Here is a 12440-nt window from a genome sequence, read left to right as displayed (position 1 = left end):
CTTTGTTCCGCGTGGCAGTTGCTTCCACTGTCTGCTCAGAGCTGCCCAGGCCTGGTGAAGGGAGACAACAGCCACTGCACCCGCCCCGCTAGGAGCTGGGCCTTTCTGGTCAACACCAGGGTTGTGCCCCCAAAAGCCTTTTGCACCTGCTTGCTACCCCTGGTTGAGATGTGGCCCTGGGTCAGGAGATCGTTGGTGGCAGTGACCAAGTGTGGCTCAGCTCTGGCTGCCCACGGGGCATGGATATTCTTCCTGAGGCCCTGGGCTGTGCTTCTACACTTGTGCACGATCCTGCTGATATTCATGGCATAGGCCTCTGCTTCTGCCTCACTGGTGGGCACCGAGATGCCAGCCTGAGCAAAAGCCTTTTTATTGTGAGAGTTTTCCAACATCTTGTCACAATACTGGTGACCCCAGCTGCTGCCCCCACACCTTGGCCAACAGTTGTGAGCAGCAGGCTTACTCCTTCCGTGGCTGGAGCAAGGGTCGGGCCCAGGATGCTCATGACTCTGGAGATGATGGCGACAGAGTTGGCCACCATGTTTGTCTTGGTGACTGTCTTGTGAGTAGCATCAAGGTCATCTGTGAAGGTCCAGAGAGTCCCAATGACCTCTTCTTGATGCTGTTTCCAGCTGGAGAACCCTTCCAGAGATGCTCTTTCCTCAGCTGGCAGATCTCCACCTTGTCGATCCCGGTCTTCCCCCATGGAGATGTCACCCTTGTCCCTTGGGAACAAGAAAAAGAAAGGCTTGGCCTCAGCCTCCAGACAGGAACACCCAACTCTGCCCCTGCCCATGTGGGTTCTGGCTGCTCTGCCACTCCCAGCTTCGAACGCTTCCTGCATTTCCCAGAACATCCCTGAAGAGTCCCAGAGTGCCACTGAGGAGCCCAGCCTTTCCGGAAACTCCTGGTTCTATTCAGAGAGGAAACAAATAAGGCACATGGCCTGGCCAATGGGAGCAACTCAACCCTGGCCAAAGAGACTGGGGACAGCTTTGTCCCGAGGGATGCTGCCAGTCTCACCCAAGGAACAAGGGTGCTGCTGAGGTGGAGCAGCAGGGAAATGCTTGGACCCTGCTCAAGAGAAGGAACACGGGCCTGTGGAGGGAGAGACCTGAGGAACAAAGGAGAGAGAGGCAGCCAGGTGTGGGCAGGGTGTGGGAAGCAGAGGTGGAAAGGGCCCGACTATAACACGCCCTCTGCTCGAGCTGCCACAGCTGCTCCCTCCCTGCTGAGGAGCTGCATGCTGAGGGGCCCAGGTGACCTCTGACTGATGCTCTGGATGGTCTCCTGGCACTTGGCCTGTCAGGAGCCGCAGGACGAAGCCAGCCTGAGAACATGGGAGCTCCGAGAACACGGGAACGCCTCCAAACACGTAAACAAGCCATTGTGGTTTGTTAACTGATTGCTGGGCAGCAAGGTTGAACTCAATCAACCTCTGGAGGGTATAAATAAATACTCTACTGTTGTTGGGCAGGCTCCCCTTCTCCACTCAGAAGAGAGGGGATTTCCACCTGATCCCCACTTTTTGTCTCTTGTCTAATTTTTATTCATTCTCACTGCCATTTCTTCCTGGGCTACAGCAAAAACCCAAGAGATCCCTACAATTGGCGACCACGAAGGGACCCCGATAGGAATAAGTGGGCAGTGAGAACGCTTCCCAAAAAGTGTGCGACAGGGGGGAGCGAACTGGTGGGCTAGTATGCAGCACTGTAGTGCATGGTACTGGCAGTCGGGTGTAAAGCAAGGGAATATGGGTTCTTTAGGGCCAGGACATGTACAAGTTTCAAAGAGGCCCAAAGAGAGAGGTTTCCCAGTTGTTAGTAGTTGAAATGCAGCAGATTCAGTCTAAAGAATCACTGGAGTACGTGAGTTTAGAGGTGTTTTTTGCATGCTTGACTCCTGTATTTACTTTTCTATTTGGATGCTTATGAGAAGAGGTTTTACAACCAATAAAGGACTTGGCCAGGGACATTTTAAAATCAAGGCCCGAGCCTCAGCAAAACGTGGAGGGGAAAGCCACAGCACCACCTGTAGAGCCTGAGCTTTCAAGTCTTGTCCAGGTTAATACGAGAGGAATGGTGGGGGGACAAGAGGGACTTTTCCCCACCGGAGAGGTGTTTCCTCCCAAATATGGTTTCACAAAGCCCAGTTTACTTGACTGAGCCACAGGTGGCTATCCTAGCCTCTTTTTTTTTTTTTTGGTACCAGGAATCCAACTCAGGACCTTACACTTGCCAGGCAGGCGCTTATGCCACTGAGCTATATCCCTGGTCCCCAGTCTCTTTAGCTAAGGGAAATATGGCCACAACACAAATGCCTTCCACCTCTCAAGGAGTACAGCCATTTTCCCTGTCTCCCTTGCAATTAGCATTAAAAGATGCTAGAGGGTCTGGGGAGACTATGGAGGGTTTTCAGCATATCTACCCTGTAACTGAAGTTCAAGTTCCTGAAAATCCAGGACAAGTTATACGTCATTATGAAATCATACCTTTCAAAACCCTGAAAGAGTTAAAACAAGCTGTTGCTACTTATGGCCCCACTGCTCCCTTTACTTTGAGTTTAATGGAAATTCTAGGACAATAGATTATGGCCCCACATGATTGGAAGACAATAGCCAAAGTGTGTTTGAATCCAGGTGATTACTTACTGTGGAAAGGAAACTTCTTTGAATATTGCACAGACCAGGCAGCTTGTAATGTTGTTCTCATAACATACCCATTACAAAGGACATGCTAGTCGGGGAAGGTGCCTTTGCTATCACCAATAATCAACTGACCTTTGAACTGCCAGCATCTGAGCAAACCAAGATGGCTGCCATGAGGGAGTGGAGGGAACTTCCATCCAAGGGTGAGACGTTCCTTAATTTGGCTCCAATTTTCAAGACCCAGACGAGGCTTTTCAAGATTTTGCTGCATGCTTAATACAAGCTAGTGAAAGGATCATAGGTAACACAGAAGCTAGCAAATTAATAGTTCAACAACTGGCCTTTGAAAATGTGCATAGATGGTGTAAAGAGGCTTTAAGAGCCCACGCTGCCAGAGATGATTCGGATATTGGCCCCTTATATGTACAGGGGGCTGCCTTGACAGCAGCTGTTAATCAAGTTATTCATCCCCAGGCTGGGGGAAGGAGAAAATACAAGTCTGTTTGTTTTCGTTGTGGCAGTAAGGGACATTTTGCCCATAATTGCTCTGCTACACCTAAGGGCAGCACAGCCATTATCTGTCCCTTCAACTAAACCTGGCAGTCCTTGTACTAAGTGTCAACGAGGGTATCACTGGAATAATCAGTGTAGACCTAAAACTGTTGGGAAAGGTCGGCCTTTCCTGGAAAACTCCTATTGGAGCCTGCCTCAGCCCCACCAAATAACAGGGGCTGCCCAGATGGCTGCAGTGGGGCACAAAGTGCTGGGTGCATTCAGGTACCCGGCATGTACCCCCTATTCCTATCCCTTTCCCTACCCACTGGATGCCAAGGCTGCCGATGCCTGGCAGCTTTGCAGCAGGGGCCACCCTCCTGCTGCATTCTCCACCACCACACTCCTGTCGCACTTGAACCCAGACTTTGAGTCATGCCCCAGAGGCCCAGCTGCTACGATGTGGTGGTGCAGGTGAAACCCCAGTGTGATGCTTCAGTTCAGTGCACGCTCGGGTGGAAGATGCCGCTGTGAGGAGCCAAGGACTCCAGAACTCCAGCCGACCCAGCACACTTTCTGCACTCTCACTGCCATACTGGCTTCCTGGAGGAGGCCCCAGTGAGCAAGCAGGGCCCTCCATAGTCTCCCCAGACCCTCTAGCATCTTCCTGGAGGAGGCCCCAGTGAGCAAGCAGGGCCCTCCATAGTCTCCCCAGACCCTCTAGCATCTTCCTGGAGGAGGCCCCAGTGAGCAAGCAGGCCCCTGGACCACTGGAGGAGTACAAGGGGGCAACAAGGAGGGCATCCCTACTGCCAAGGCCTGGACAGGAGCAGCAGGAGGCTCACACTAGTGAGGCAGCCCTACAGCCCATGCTGCAGAGGCCAAAGCGGCTCCTGGCAGCAGGGAGTGCTGAAGATCCCAGGGATGCGACCACTGACCACCGCTGTGCAGGAGAGGTTGCTGCTGGCTGCTGAGCCAGGCAAGGAGTGCCCGTGCTTCAGGCAAAAATATGGCTATTATCACTGCAAAGACTGCCGCATTCGCTGGGAGAGTGCATACGAACAAGGTTTACTTTAAACAGTTTTGCAGAATGTATCAGAAACCTTACAACCCTTACCAAGTAGAGGATATCACCTGTCAAAGTGGTAAAAGAACTAGATGTTCCTGCTCAGTAAGAACTAGATGTTCCTGCGCCACCTGGGCCCCAAACACTCCCATCATCAAGACCTGTGTGAGAGATGCAGGGGCAGGAGCTGTCCTGTGCCGGTGCTGGTATTTGGAATCCAGACAGAAACAACATCCTATGGCCAGAACAAAAGCGATGGCCAGCACGCACAGAGGCCGGGCACATCCCCTGTGGCTACAGAGGCAGTAACCACAGAGCCGCTTGTTGGAGGTACACAGGCAGTGGAGCCCATTCCTGAAAATAGAGCAGGACTGTTGGGCCCTGCCAGCAACTTGCTGGACCCCAAGGCAATAAAATGGAAGCTGCAGCCAGTTACTGCCAGAGCCTAAAGTATCAGCGCAGCTCTGCCCAAGGCCTTGACTGGGGGCTGCTACCTCCTCCGCAGCCACGCTGCTCCAGCAGGAACCCAAGGGATCCCTACATTGGCCACTTTGTACCAGCCCCCTGCAGCTGGGACTGGTCCTTTATGGAAGAAGTGCCAGGCACAGGGCCCCCCCCCTTCCCCTGGCACTTCTCGGGACAGTGTTTGGGGGTCTTTGCCAACCCAATGGACTCTGACCTTAACAGGAAAGCAGTGTCGGGGAGAGCCAAACTGCCTCCCTCAGGCACGTTCTCCTGCCAAGTGCCCTTTTCAAGTGTATTTCCTGCAGCATAAGTGGGGCAAGCCCGTGACGACACAGGTGTCCTGGCCCAGAGCAGGAGACCAGAGCTGAACAGAGCCTGGGGAAGGGCGGAGTAACCTTCTCCACTTTCCAGTGGGGGGATTCAAAGCTCAGAGAAAAAAGGAGACCTCACAAAGGGACACAGAAGGACACTGTGGGTGCAAGGCCCTATGATGCCCAACGCCTGCTGCTGCTCCTCTCCTCTGTCCCTGACATCAGGGCTCCTCGCTGAAGCACTCTCCTGTCTTGATATACACAGATGTGGGTCCCTGAGCCCCCTGTGGGCACCCAAATCTGAGGATGCTCTTGTACCTCCCATACAATGTGTTGTGTTGCATAGCACCTGTATAAATTATCTCCAGGTTACTTGTGACACTGTAAGCAGTGTAAGGGCCACAGAAATAGGTGTTATGCTGCATTGTTTAGGGAATGGTAATGAGGAAAGTCTGGACGTGTTCCACACAGACGCAGCCATCATGGGCCTACCTGCACAGTGCTTGATATGTGGCAGGTTCTGTCACAGATGTGGGCCTGGGATGTGGAGCACTGGCTGGACATGTAGATGGGCAAGTGCATTTGTCTTTTAATCAGTTTCTTCCCTATGTATGCGCACGCACACACACCTCCTCAAAGGAAAAGGTTAGAAATCAAATACACCGCCAGAAAAAACCCTTTAGTTTAACAAATCAGCGAACTTGGGTCCAGTGATCAGTTATTGAGTGGATGTAAGTCAGCTCACAGAGCAGAAGGTGCCCAGGGCGGCAGTAGGGATGGGCGGCATGCAGGAGGGAGGTCGCCCTAGAAGGAACCCCAACCTGTACAGGTGTCACTGTCTGGCCGAGGCTGGGCCCTGTGTTTTCTCCAGCTGTGTGAGGAAAACAGAGAAAGAGCAACCAGCAATGTCACCGCAAATAAGAACGCTCAGTGTACTCACTAATGTTGTGTTGACACGGTTGGTAGTTAAGGGAAGCCCGGCTCTGTGACTTTGATAATTACACTAGACACCCTAAATATGGGCCCCCACCCCCAAGGACATCCTGGATCCAGCATCCTGTGCCCCTGTAATCAAGTTCCATGAACTACTACACATGAAGTTCCCTAATCTGCCCGCTAGCAGTCACCTGTGATTGCCCACGTTGCACTGATGCTGGTGGTGGTACACCTGCTAGCTAATTGACAAGTGGCCTTGAATTCATTAGTTTGTGCAGCTTTGTTGGTTGGACATGTGCCAAAAGTGGTTCCTCCTTCCTGGTTGAGGGTTGCTATCCTGAGAGCCCCTATGCATGCATCACCACACACCTGATGGAGTCTTGACTTGCTCTTCAAAATATTCAGTTAAGCTTCATGGAAAACTTTTTCCCTGGAAAACCTGTCTTCGTGTGCATATCAGAGCAGTGAGAAAGCAAGCCTGCTGCACAACGAACACTGCTGGAGCACCATCATTCCTAGCCCTGGGGACATCTATAGCCCCTCTGCCCAGCCCACACTGTGGAGTCATCTCTGATGACCAGGACCAGCCTCAAATTCTTTCCCAGCCTGGTTATTGGGCAGTCTGTCTGGCACCAAATCCACGTTCCCATGAGTCCAAAGGTTTTCTGGCTAGAAACGTGGAAAACAAGTTTACTGTACACACATAAAACATGAAGCCCAAGTGTGGAGGGAGTTTAGGTCATGCAGAATTGAGGTCATAAAGAAACCCATAATGTTCCATTCTTACATCTGGTAATCTGAGCAACTTCATTGAAGATAACAATATGTAATAGAACAACCACTGTTAATTCCTATCATTTTGTTTTGAAATCCTGTATCATTTTTAATGTTCTCACTTTGTTTTGTTTATGTCTGTGATGTTGGTATTTTGCTATTGCTTTTTTTTTTTACTATTCTCTTTAAAATAAAAAAAGAAATCCATACTGTACACTAAACATTTGTGGACCATTTTTTTTCAATTTTTTTATCGAGGTATAGTAAGTACACACAATGAAATACTCAGCTCAGTAAATTTTGACATCTGTATCAGAGGGTAACAGAATATACCCCACCCCCAAGTATGTCACTTTGACATAGGATAATTTTGAGCTGAAAGAGCATGAGAAGAAGCAAATATAGTGGCCCCCCCCACCTTGAGTACCTGGAGGATGCTGAGACAAGGACAGCATCAAACTCCATGTAGGAGTAGACTACATTACACTGCATGAGTAACTGGCAGGCAGTGCACAGGTGACCATGGGGAGCCAGAGCCATGGAAAGCAAGATGCAGGCAAGAGGGGCACTGTGTCCCCAAGCAACCACTGCCCAGACCAGGGAGACCTCCTCCCTACAGTAATCCTCATACGCCCTGGAGGTAACGACAGTGCCTACCTCTGCCACCATTGGTCGGTCTGCTTATTCTTGACTCAATATGTCTGTGAAGTTCACCCAGGCAGACAGGTCAGCTGAGCTAACTCCAGCTAGAAAATAGTCACACAGACTGGAGGCAGGGTGTGACCAAGGGACCAGAAAGAACACACCTTGGAATCCCAGGAAGGCTGAAATGTGACCAGCAGGTCTTGAGTCTCCTTAGTTATATTTTTTGGACAGAACCCAGGGCCTTGTGTTAAACCACTGAGCTGTCCCCAGTACTACTCCTCCTGTTTCCAACATCTGGGACATTTTGCTCCCCATCTTTTTCCAGCAGAGGCCTCGCTGTGTTCTGCGTTACCTGGTGGAGTGCTGGCTACACAGGTGTCCAACAGGGACTTCTGCTCCTCTCCATGGTGACCTGGCTGGGAAGGGAGATGGTGACCTTCGTGGGGGTGGACTTGCCCATTAGCACAGCACAGTGGAAGCACCTCTCTTCCACATCCCAGTTCTGCAATACCAAGAGATTTAACCTCCTGCTAACATTTCCTCTCTTTGTCTGTAAAATACCCAGTAAAATGCCTAATCAGCCACTGTTCCAGTTTACATAACTAGTATCAAGATAAAAAATGCTCTAGTCAAAATGGGAGTCTCTGACCCGACCCTAGAGCAGACCCCCGCCATGCCCTTCCTGCCAGACGAGCCTGCACCCCTCTTGAGCTCATGGAGCTCAGGCTGCCTAGAACTGGAAGCACTGCCCTGATCACAGTCCTTTTCCTGAAACAGGAGCCCATGGCCAACTCCAGCCAACACATCACTCAAGGGCCTGCACCACCCTCCCTCCCCTGCACGTCTCTCTGTGGTCTCCTCGTCCTGTGTGTCTGTCCCTCCCAGCCACTCTGAAGGCTGGGGTCCAGCAGGGATCTGTGAGTGGCTGGGCTGCCTGGACAGAGCAGGGACAGCCAGGAGATTGGGTGCAGCCCTAGCCAGACTTCCAGGAAGACACACCTGCTTTTAACTTTCAGCTTCCCTTCTCTCTCCAGCAAAGGCCTGCTGAGCTGGGAGCAGAACCAGAGCCCAGGCCTGGCTGGGGTGCAGCTCAGTGGTGAGCACTCACCTAGGATGTGACTGCAAGCAAGAAGACAAATAAATGAGCCAGAGGCCAGAGGCTCTACTTCTCCTTCCCAGCTTGGTGACAGCCACATCACGTTGCCAGGCTAGGACACTGACGTCCAGCCGGTCATTTAGAGCTATGTGCAGTGAGCAGCTACTCAACTTCCCTGGGCCTCTGTTCCCCTCTGTAAGATGGGCATTAAAATGTGATGTGCACTGCACTGGTAGTGCAGGCCCATAGAGTACTACTCAGCTGAGAAAGATAGATCTAAGTCATTTATAGGAGAGCGGGTATACCTTGAGACCACCATGCTAAGTGAAAGAAATCTGGCACAGAGGTTAAATATCACATGGTTTCTGTACTCTGAGAAACCTGAAATAAAAATAATCTAAAGAGCAAAATAAAAGAGAGATGATAGGAAGCAGGAAGGTAGACTTTGTAGAGATGGGAAGGAGACCCAGGAAAGAGAGAGAAGATACGTATCACAAACACACACACTAATAGTAAAGAAAACACCTCCTGGCTCAGAACCACCATGAAAAGCTGAAAACAGCTGCTGCTGGTGGCTTCAACAAATGCTGTGAAATCCTCATCCTCGCTGCACCCTCCACAGGTATAGGACTCTTGTCACCCCATGAGGGAGGTGGCATTGGACAACTACTCACATCTGTAATTCTTCATGCAGGATGCTCTGAGTACAGAAACTTAAAACAATTACTTCATTTGGTGGCAAAACCTGATCTCAACTGCCATGAATTTACTCCTGCACTCTGCTTACTGTGGACATCCACAGACCAGCTGGAGAGATGTTGGCATGTCGGACTCGGGGCTAGTGGTGGTCTCAGTCACATTCTCGCTGCCAGACACAGCAGCAGCACCCACACCCTAGAGGAGGACAGGTTTCCTCAGCTCACTGTCTCCAGGGGTTCAGTCCATGGTTGGCCAGCCCCAAGGCAGAAAGGCTTGGTGGAAGGGCCTGGCAAAGGCAGCAGCTCACCCAAGGTAGCCAGGAAACAGAGACCCCAGGGACCCAGTGTCAGCCAGGCCCCTCCTAACAGCACACTCAACCCTAACTCACCAGTGGGTGAGTCCATGATGCAGGCTACCTTCCACCCATGAGAATTTGGGGGGGACACTTTAGAGCTAAACCATAACATGATGTTATGTAGTAAGCAGCACCCATGCTCTATTGCTTTTCTAAAAATCCAAAAATTGGGAACTCAGAAATGCAGCGGGCCCCCAGGATTAGAGTGCAGGGTTGTGGCCCTGAGACTCCCATTCTGCAGACAAGAAAATGGAGGCCTGAAGAAGCCTGGCTGCTCCCGAGGGTCCCATGCTGCAAGACAGAGTTGTCTTGGAGTCTATGCCTGGGGCAAGCTGTGAGGCTATGGCTGGGACGTGTGTCTAACAGCCATGTGCACACCAAGCTCAGGGACAGCGTAGCGTGTTTGTATCTCCATGTCCAGAGGCCTCCCATGCCCACCTGTCTGGGCCACAGTGGGGCTGCTACTCTGTCCTGGGTATGCCGACCTCCCTGGGCTGAGAGCGGCAGGGGGCTGCAGCGCTGAGCTGAGGGCCCTGTCCCCAGGCTCTGTGATGTCACCAGGAAGGTCGTGCTATCCACAGCTGCCCTCCTCAGGGGTCCTCACCCTGCCGAAATCAAAAGCAGGGAACTGTCCAGTGCCCACAGAGTCTGGCAACAGGAGATGCCCTTGGGTGTATGTCAGACTGCAGCATAGCTGTCCAGTGCTAGGGGTGGGGCTGGGAGCTGTTCAACCAGGCAGTGCCTGGGATCCTGGAAACTTGCTGCTTGGAGGTTGCAGTGAAGCCCATCCCAGTTCTCCCCGGGAGCCCAGGCCCCAGCGTCAGGGGACCACAGTGCCCCAGGGAGGGAGGAGGACTGAACCTGACCCACGACTCGGCCCCATCTCCCCCAGTCCCTAGTCCTTCTGCACCTGTCCCCGGGCACCTGTGAGGACCAGTGCTTTACCTGGACGAGGACAGAGGCTGGCACAGACCAGTGCAGATCGGCAAGGCTCAACTCTGTGGAGATCCGAGGAGCCGCCGCCTCCTAGACCGTGTTAAAAATGACGTTTGCTGCTACAGTGGCTTTCCTCACGGTATGTGTCCTCTGTCTCTTCTTTTGGCCCAAACTCACTTTGCAGAGCCAGTTTCTCCTTGACCGTTCACTTTTACTTTCTCAAGTAAACTGTGCCACAGTTTTAAAAAATGACATTTGTTGCCAAGTGTGATCCTAGCTACTCAGGAGGCTGGGGAAGGAGAATCAAGTGGCCAAACCCAGCCTGGGCAACAGCGAGACGCTGTTTCAGAATTTTATTTTATTTTATTTATTTATTTTTTGTCTTTTTGAGACAGGGTCTCGCTATGCAGTTCAGGCTGGCCTTGAGTTCACTTTGTAGCCCAGGATGGTCTCGAACTTACAACTATCCCCCTGCCTCAGCCTCCCAAGTGCTAAGATTACAGGCATGAGCCACCACACCTGGCCTTCAGACTTTTAAAAAGAAGAAAAAATGTCTCTTCATTGGTGGGGATTGGAGCCTTGAGCCGTGCTGGCTGGAACTCAGGCCTCCCTCCAGCTCTGGCCCCATGAGCCTCTCAGAGGCACATACCACCCTCCTGGCAGATGGGGGCAGGTAGCACAAGCTCTGCCCGAGCAGGGGAGGCAGGCAGAGCTGGGAGGAGGTAGAGGACACGGAGCAACTTTCACTGGTGTATCAGGAGGTAGTGGGGACCTGCTCAGCCGGGACCATTGTGAGCAGAACCCAGGCTGTGCCTGGGGAAGGCTGCTCCTCTAGCCCCACTCTTTACATTGTGAGCCCCACCCTTCAGATCAGCAGGAAATCAGGTTAGTGGGTCCCAAGTAGTAAGAAAAGACAAGAAAATGGGTAGAATGAGAACTGTCAGTGCATCACACATAACATAAGGGTCTCAGCTGTTTCCATGAAAATCATGAGCTTGGGACCCAGAACACACACCACACACACACACACATATACACCAAACACAATCACACAACCACACCACAAACACAACAAACACCACACATACATCACTCACACCATCCAGAAACACAACAAACACACACACCATACATACACAACACATACACTCATGTATGGAATGTGACATGGGGTAGGGGTCCTGAACAGAAGAAGATCTGAGGCCTTAGACACACCACAGGGCAGAGGCAAGGGTCCAGCTCCAGCTCCTGCTCCTGCCCAGGGCCCCCACAGATCCTCCTCTTTCCCTGTCCCCTCCCTGGCCCTCCCTCACCCCTCTGGGGACAAGTCCCCAGTGACCTCCTCTGTGGGAAGCCACTGATGACCAGGGACACGGGAAGGCCACTGGGAAAGTGGCAGGTCCTGGGTGTGTCCTGTCCCTGCCCCCTTGGGACCTGTGGCCAGGGCTGGGCTCCCACGGGACACTGAGTCAGTCACTCGGCCCTGCCCCCCTCGGCCTGGGGACATCTGCCCTGGGAGGGGTCACCTTCCCAGGGAAGCTGCTGTGGCCAAGGGTGACCCCTTCTCGGGGTCCTCATCACTGTGTCCCTGCAGGGAGGCTAGGGGTGAGGCCCCAGCTCATAAGAATAAGTGTGGGACCAGAAAGAGACCACCCTCTCCAAGACTCAGTTTCCTTCAGAAACCAGGGAAGCCTGCTGGGGCGCGAGGGAATCCATCCCTTCCTGACGTGGATTCTGTGATCTCTAGAGCTTAATATTCAGTGAGTCTTGCCAGGAGGCTCCAGTTCAAAGCTCTAGTCCATCCCAGTCCTCTCTGAAGCCTGTGGGTTTGTGCCCTCCAGCCACCCTGGACCCCGGGAGCCTGGCCACCTCCTGCATCCTCACACCAGGTCCCTTGCTGTCTCGGGCACAGAGCTTCAGAGGCCACAGGGCTGGGTTCTCCCGTTTTCCCTTTGGTTTGGCTTGGTTTTTAACAGGGTTGTGTAAGTGCCCAGGCTGCTGTAGAATTTGCAAGTCTC

The sequence above is a fragment of the Chinchilla lanigera genome, unplaced genomic scaffold (genome assembly GCF_000276665.1).
Source record: "Chinchilla lanigera isolate Chin_1 unplaced genomic scaffold, ChiLan1.0 scaffold00004, whole genome shotgun sequence".
Classification (NCBI taxonomy): Eukaryota; Metazoa; Chordata; class Mammalia; order Rodentia; family Chinchillidae; genus Chinchilla; species Chinchilla lanigera.
The sequence above is the reverse complement of the archived record's forward strand: the minus strand, read 5'-3'. Positions refer to the sequence as shown.